The following is a 6,625-nucleotide window of genomic DNA, read 5'->3' as shown; positions in this document are numbered from 1 at the left end:
AGTGCTAAGAAGAAGAACATAAAGAGAGCAGGGAGGGGAGAGAGAGAAAGATAAAGAGTGCACGGGTCCAATGGTATCTCTTGGCTATGCTTTGCAACAAAATAAGTGTTTGGTCACACACACGTACACACACATGCACACACACACTCCACAGCCACAAACGACAAGCTGCATACACAAGTCACATGGAAGATACACTCATGCTCAGTCTCAACCCCAGACCCCGTGTCTTCCTCAGCTGCTGCTGAGTCCTACTCGCGACTTGTACCAAACTTCCATAACCTGCCAGTGCCTGAAAGGAGAAAGCATGGGGGCCCCTTCTGCCGAAGGCAGAAGGCAGTTCTGGATCCAGCTTCAGAAACTCTGGCCTCCTGGCTGGTCAGAGAGCAGGACTAGTATCAGCATGTGGACAAAGCCGTATGCTGCAACAAAAGAGGGTTCAAGAGTCTCCGCTGCTTCAGGCAGCCAAGAAAAATCATGTTTCCTGAAGAAACTTTTGCTGGACTGAACCTGTGACTTTGGATGAAGAGGAGCCCTGGAGGAGATGATGCTGCACGTGGCATCCCTCTGCGACGATCTGTGGCAGCCCTGGTGCTGACAGAGGCTGCCCCGGAGATGATCACAGAGCTCACCATATGTGAGCCATCTGTAGGTCAGACTGCTCGACACATAACCATCGTGAACCAGAACATGAACTTGGTGTGAGCCTTGCTTGTCCATGGGACTGGCATCTCTGGAAGAGCTACAGGCACAGCTTTCCATCACAGCCCCTACGACCCCATCTACTTTGGGGAGCATCCTCTGTCCTTTGTGAGGCTGTTCATGGAGCATGGAGCCAGCATTCAGGCCCATGACTCTCTGGGAAACATCATCTTGCACGTTCTCATCCTCCAGCCCTAAAAAATCTTTGCCTGCCAGATGTACAACCTGCTCCTTTCCTATGATGGGAGGAGGGACCACCTGCAGTCCCTGGACCTTGTGCCAAATCACCGGGGTCTCCCCCCTTCAAGCCGACAAGAGTGGAGGGCAACACTATGCTGTTCCAGTGCCTGATGCAGAAGTGGAAGCACATCCAGTGGACATATGAGCAGCTGACCTGCACTCTCTACGACCTTACAGAGATCAACTGCTGGGGAGAGGACATGTCCTTTCTAGAGCTCGTGGTCTCCCCCAAGAAGCAGGAGGAGGCTCACAAGATCCTAGAAGAGACACCAGTGAAGCAACTAGCGAGCTTCAAGGGGAAGAAATATGGTCAGTCAGTGGTTCCTTTATGTTCTGGGTGCCTTGAACCTGCTCTTTGTGATCTGCTATAGCTACTGCCCCCTCAAGTTCCGAAGTGGCAACTGCACAGATTCCTGAGATCACACCATTTTCCAACAGAGACCACTCCAGGAGGACTTTGTGACTCACCAGGACAAAATCTGGCTCGTGAGGCAGTTGATGACCATCACCGAGGTTGTCATCATCCTGCTCCTACAGCCACTGAGCATCTTCAGGCAAGGTGCCTCTTGCTATTTTAGACAGACTGTCCTCTGGGGGCTGTTCCATGTCCTTATCATCACCTATGTCTGCACAGTGCTGGTGAAAATGGGGATGTGGCTGTCCAACACCAATGGGAGATGGTGCCCATGTCCGTCATCTTGATGCTGGGTTTGTGTTGTGTTATGTACTTGGCTTGAGTAGTCCAGCTGGAATCCTCTGTGCTTTCACTACCATGATCCAGAAGATAATTTTTGTGGTTTTTGTTTTTGTGTTATGTTTATTTATTTTTGAGAGAGAGAGAGAGCATGAGCGGGGTAGGTGCAGAGAAAGAAGGGGACAGAGGATCCGAAGCAGGATCCACACTGACAGCAGAAATCCTGATGCAGGGCTGAGATTCATGAGACCATGATGTGAGCCAAAGTTGGACGCTTAACAGATTGAGCTGCCTAAGCACTCATTTTTATTTTTATTAATTAATTTAATTTAATTAAAGTTTAGTTATTTAATATAAAACAACCGAAGTGACTCAAACATTCTTCTCAAGCATATCATTTTTCTTTTTTTTTTTTAATGTTCATTTACTTATTTCGAGATAGATAGTGTGTGGTGTACAGGAAGAGGGAGAGAGAGAGAGAGACAGAGACAGAGAGAGAATCCCAAGCAGGCATTGTGCTTTCAGTGCAAAGCCCAACAGGGGGCTCAGTCCCACAAACCATGAAATCATGACCTGAGTCGAAATTAAGAGTTGGACACTCAACCAATTGAGTCATCCGGGTACCCCTTTACTTTTTTTTAAGTAATCTCTACACTCAATGCAGGGCTCAAACTCACAACCTGGAGATCAAGAGTCACATGCTCTACAGACTGAGCCAGCGAAGTGCTCCTAGAAGACGATTTTTGAAGACTTAATGCCTTTCTGTCAGCTGATGGCTTTGTTTTTTCTGGGATTTGTCTCAGCATTCTATGTCATTTTCCAGACAGAGGACCTAGCCAGTCTGGAGTAATTCCATGACTATCCATGGCACTGTTCAGCACTTTTCAACTTTTCCTCACCATCATTGATGGGCCTGCCAACTATGATGTGAGCTTGCCCTTCGTGCTTGCCATGGTCCACTTTGCCTTTGCCATCATCGCCACACTGCTTATGCTCAACCTATTCATCACCATGAAGGGTGACACACACTGGCAGGTGGCCCTTGAGCGGGACAAGCTCTGGAGGGCTCAGATCCATGGCAATTCTGGAAAGGAAACTCTCTCACTTCCTGTGGCCTTGCCGTGGGATCTATGGATGCAGGTATGGGCCAGGGTGCTCACTGGTTCCTACAAGTCAAGAACCACCATGATCAGAATCTTTTGCAGGTGCTTTGCTATGTGGAAGCTATGAAGAACTCAGACAAGGAAGATGGAAAAGAGCAACTTTCTGAAAGATAGCCCTCTGTTTTTTGTGATTGAAACTGGGACCCTAGGCAGAGCCTCCCTGGTGGCCCATCCGCTCCCCGTCCCAGACCACACCTCACAGCAGTTGCAGTCACCAACTTTGTGGCAACACCCTGGGACACATGAATTTTGGACTGGATCTTGGCAAAGGGAATGGAGAGGAAAATATCACAAACAGGTGGGCCTGAGTGGGGAGCAGTTAACTCTCATGCCTATTAATCATGGGAGGGGGTAGACAGAATGATTCTAAAAGGCCATGTCTCACTTCACAGCAGCATTTCTGGAGATGAGCAATAGACATCAGTTGTCCCACATTCTCCTGGGCTCCTGGAAATTTCACCTCTTGAGAAAAGAAGGTAACTTTGCAAGTGAAGTTGTACTTGGCCATTAAAGGCATGATGTAGGAATGCTACACTAATGTCTGGACCAGCCTTCTTTGTGCTTAATGTGGGAAGAGCCAGGCATGGCATTGAGGCTGTGGCCTTTCCCTTTTTTCTGTACTGCGTAGGATTCTCCCTACCTAGCAACCAAACCCCAACTAGAAAACTGTAAAAGAAAAGATTTTTATCCTTGTTTTATTTATTATTTTTTAAAGTTTGTTCATCTATTTTGAGAGAGTGGGGAGGAGCAGAGAAAGAGGGAGAGAGAGAATCCCAAGCAGGCCCTGTGCAGAGAGGAGGGAGGCTCCATCTCAGGACTCCATGAGATCATGACCTGAGCTGAAACCAAGAGTCAGACACTTAATCGACTAAGCCACGAAGGTGCCCCATCCTTGTTTTATTTTTTATTTTTTTAATGTTTATTTTTAACAGACAGAGAGAGACAGAGCATGAGCAGGGAAGAGGCAGAGAGACAGGGAGACACAGAATTCAAAGCAGGCTCCAGGCTCTCAGCTGACAGCACAGAGCCTGATATGGGGCTCGAACCCATGAACTGTGAGACCATGACCTTAGCCTAAGTTGGCTGCTTACCCGAATGAGCCACCCAGGTGCCCCCAACTTGTTTTATTTTTTAAAAAATTGTACTATGGAAGATATGCATAATATAAAATTTACTATTTTAACCATTTCTAGGTGTGCAGCTCAGTGGCGTGAAGTACACTCATACGGTTGCATAACCAACACTACTAGTCATCTATAAGACTTTTTCGTCTTCCCAAAGTGAAATTCTTGTATCCATTAAACATTAACTATTTTCTATCCTTTCCCTACAGCACCTGATATCTAACATTCTACTTTCTGTCTATGAATTTGACTACTCTAGGTACCTCCTATAAGTGGAATCATATAATATTAATCCTATTTTGTCAGGTTTATTTCACTTAGCATGTTTTCAAGATTTATCCACATGTAGCAGTTACCAGAATTTTACTCCTTTTAAAGGCCAAATCATATTTCATTGTATGGATATGTCACATTTTGTTTATCTGTCCATCCATTGATTGACATTTGGGTTGTTTCTGCCTTTTGGCTATTGGTGTCCATCTATCTCTCCAACTCCCTGCTTTCAATTCCTTTGCGTACATCCCTACACGTGGAAATCCTGGATCTTATGGCAATTCCTGTTTAATTTTTTGAGGGCCTGCCACACTGTTTTCCACAGTGGCTGTGCTATTTTACATTTCCTCAAACAATGTGCGAGCGCTCCAATTTCCTCACTTCCTCACCAACACTTGTTACTCTCTGCCAACAAGCAGAAGTCTTTCCTTCCCTTCCTTCCTTCTTTTCTTCCTTCCTTCCTCCTTTCCCTTCCTTTCCTCCCTTCTTTCTTCCTTTTTTCTATAGCCATCCTAATAACTATGAAGTGGTACCTCATTGTGGTTTTGATTTGTATTTCCCCAAAGACTAATGACATTGAATAGTTTTTCATAAGCTTATTGGCATTTATGTATCTGTTCTTGGTGAAATATCTATTCAAGTCCTTTGTTCAAACAAACAAGTTTTTTGGCTTTTGTGAGTACCTCTTTTTTTTTTTCTTTTTTTTTCTTCAAAACTTTATTATCAAGTTGGTTTACATATAATACCCAGTGCTCATCCCAACAAGTGCCTCTTTTAACCGGGCCTTGAGACACCACACATTATGAGACGTGGAACATGCACACCACCTGCTGGCCATTTTTTAGCATTTCCCAACACACAACACACCGTTTAGGGCAGAAAAAAGTTTTTAGTTCATCGGATTACCAAAGAAATCAGGGTCAATATTGCTGCCCCTGGGGAGCTAACTGTTCCCCTACCGGGAAGGAAGATCACAGATGCTGTGGGTGTGTTGCAGTAGTGGGAAGAACCTGGACTCGGAGCAGAGAGGGCTAGATTTGAATCTTGTCTTTGCTTACGCAAGTGGCAGGTCTCTTTACCTCTAGATCCTAGAGCAGTGTGTCCAGTAAAACTTTCTGTAATGATGAAAATGTTCTGTATCTGTGCTGTGCAATGTGGTTGCCACTAGTCACGTATGGTTGTTGAGCACTCAAAGTGCGGCTGTTGTAAATAAAGAATTGACTTAAAACTTCAATAGCCATCTGTGGCTAGTGACTACCATATTGGACAATGCAGTTATTTTTTTTGTTTGTTTTGTTTATTTATTTTTGAGAGGCAGAAAGACAGAGCACAAGTGGGGGAAGGGTAGATAGAATCCGAAGCAGGTTCCAGGCTCTGAGCTGTCAACACTGAGCCTGATGCAGGCCTCGAACCTGCGAACTGCGAGATCATGACCTGAGCTGAAGTTGGATGCTTAATTGACTGAGCCTCTCAGGCACCGCTGGACAATGAAGATGACAACAGCTACCTGTGAGGTTTTATGCAAGCAAAATGATATCATTTGGGACAATATCCAGCACAGTGCATGGCTTCTAACAGGAAGTTATAATGTGTGCTTGTTTGGATATACACCCAATGGAATCAGTAGAACATTCTACCAGCACCCCTCCACCCGTCACTAAATTTTTCATTTATCTCCTGCTGTGAATTCAAAAGGAAAAACAGGGAATATTCATTAGTACCACAGGTCTGTCTCTCTTAAAAACATTTTGTTTGAAATGAATCAGTCAGTGTGGTGTTTTGTATTCCCCCCGCCCCCTCTCTTTTCTGAGATGGGAGACCGTATCAGCTTATGGTAAGAAAGCCATCCCAGTCAATGAATAATCAAAGGCAAAGCCAAGCAGATGATAAATCTTGGCCTCCGTGCTGTGAAGCCACCCACTAAGCAACGTTGAATAAATCTGTTCAGGCTTAGCATATTTTTCAGGGTAATTGGTTGCAGTTTTCTCAGACTCTTTGATTTTTAACCTTATCTTGGGCCTATTCCAAGCTAATGAAACCGAGAATGAAGTTCTGATTTTGGTTTAAGTTTCAGGGAGAGAATCAAAGCATTAGCCTTGACAACGTTTGGAGCAAAAAAGATGTTTGTTGATGCTTCTCTACCCTGACTGTGGACAACATCTGGGCTTCTGGTTTGGTTTTTGGTTGTTGTTTTGTTTTTTTCCAGATGATTCCCTTCTCCTTGGAGAGAGCTACAGGTGACTTAGAATATCACAAAATACCATGTAATTAAGCTGATTATAGCTCTGTTGATGCAGGATGTCAGCAATTTAAATCTTGGGGTTAGGTGGCTGTGAGGATAAACAACAGGTATTCTCTAGAAATGGTTAACTGTGTAGGCTTAGGGTCAGGAGATTTACGTTCAAGTTCTAGCTTCTCCCTTTGCCCAC

At 44.8% G+C, this 6,625-nt stretch overlaps 1 pseudogene; it reads left to right on the top strand.

Moving 5' to 3' along the window:
- Nucleotides 1-307: 307 nt before the first annotated feature.
- Nucleotides 308-3,107, top strand: LOC120237119 (annotated as a pseudogene).
- The last annotated feature ends 3,518 nt before the right edge of the window (nucleotides 3,108-6,625 follow it).

Source organism: Hyaena hyaena, unplaced genomic scaffold, assembly GCF_003009895.1.
Source record: "Hyaena hyaena isolate Hyena2069 unplaced genomic scaffold, ASM300989v1 scaffold_172, whole genome shotgun sequence".
NCBI classification, from domain to species: domain Eukaryota; kingdom Metazoa; phylum Chordata; class Mammalia; order Carnivora; family Hyaenidae; genus Hyaena; species Hyaena hyaena.
This window is presented reverse-complemented; position numbering and strand designations above follow the sequence as displayed.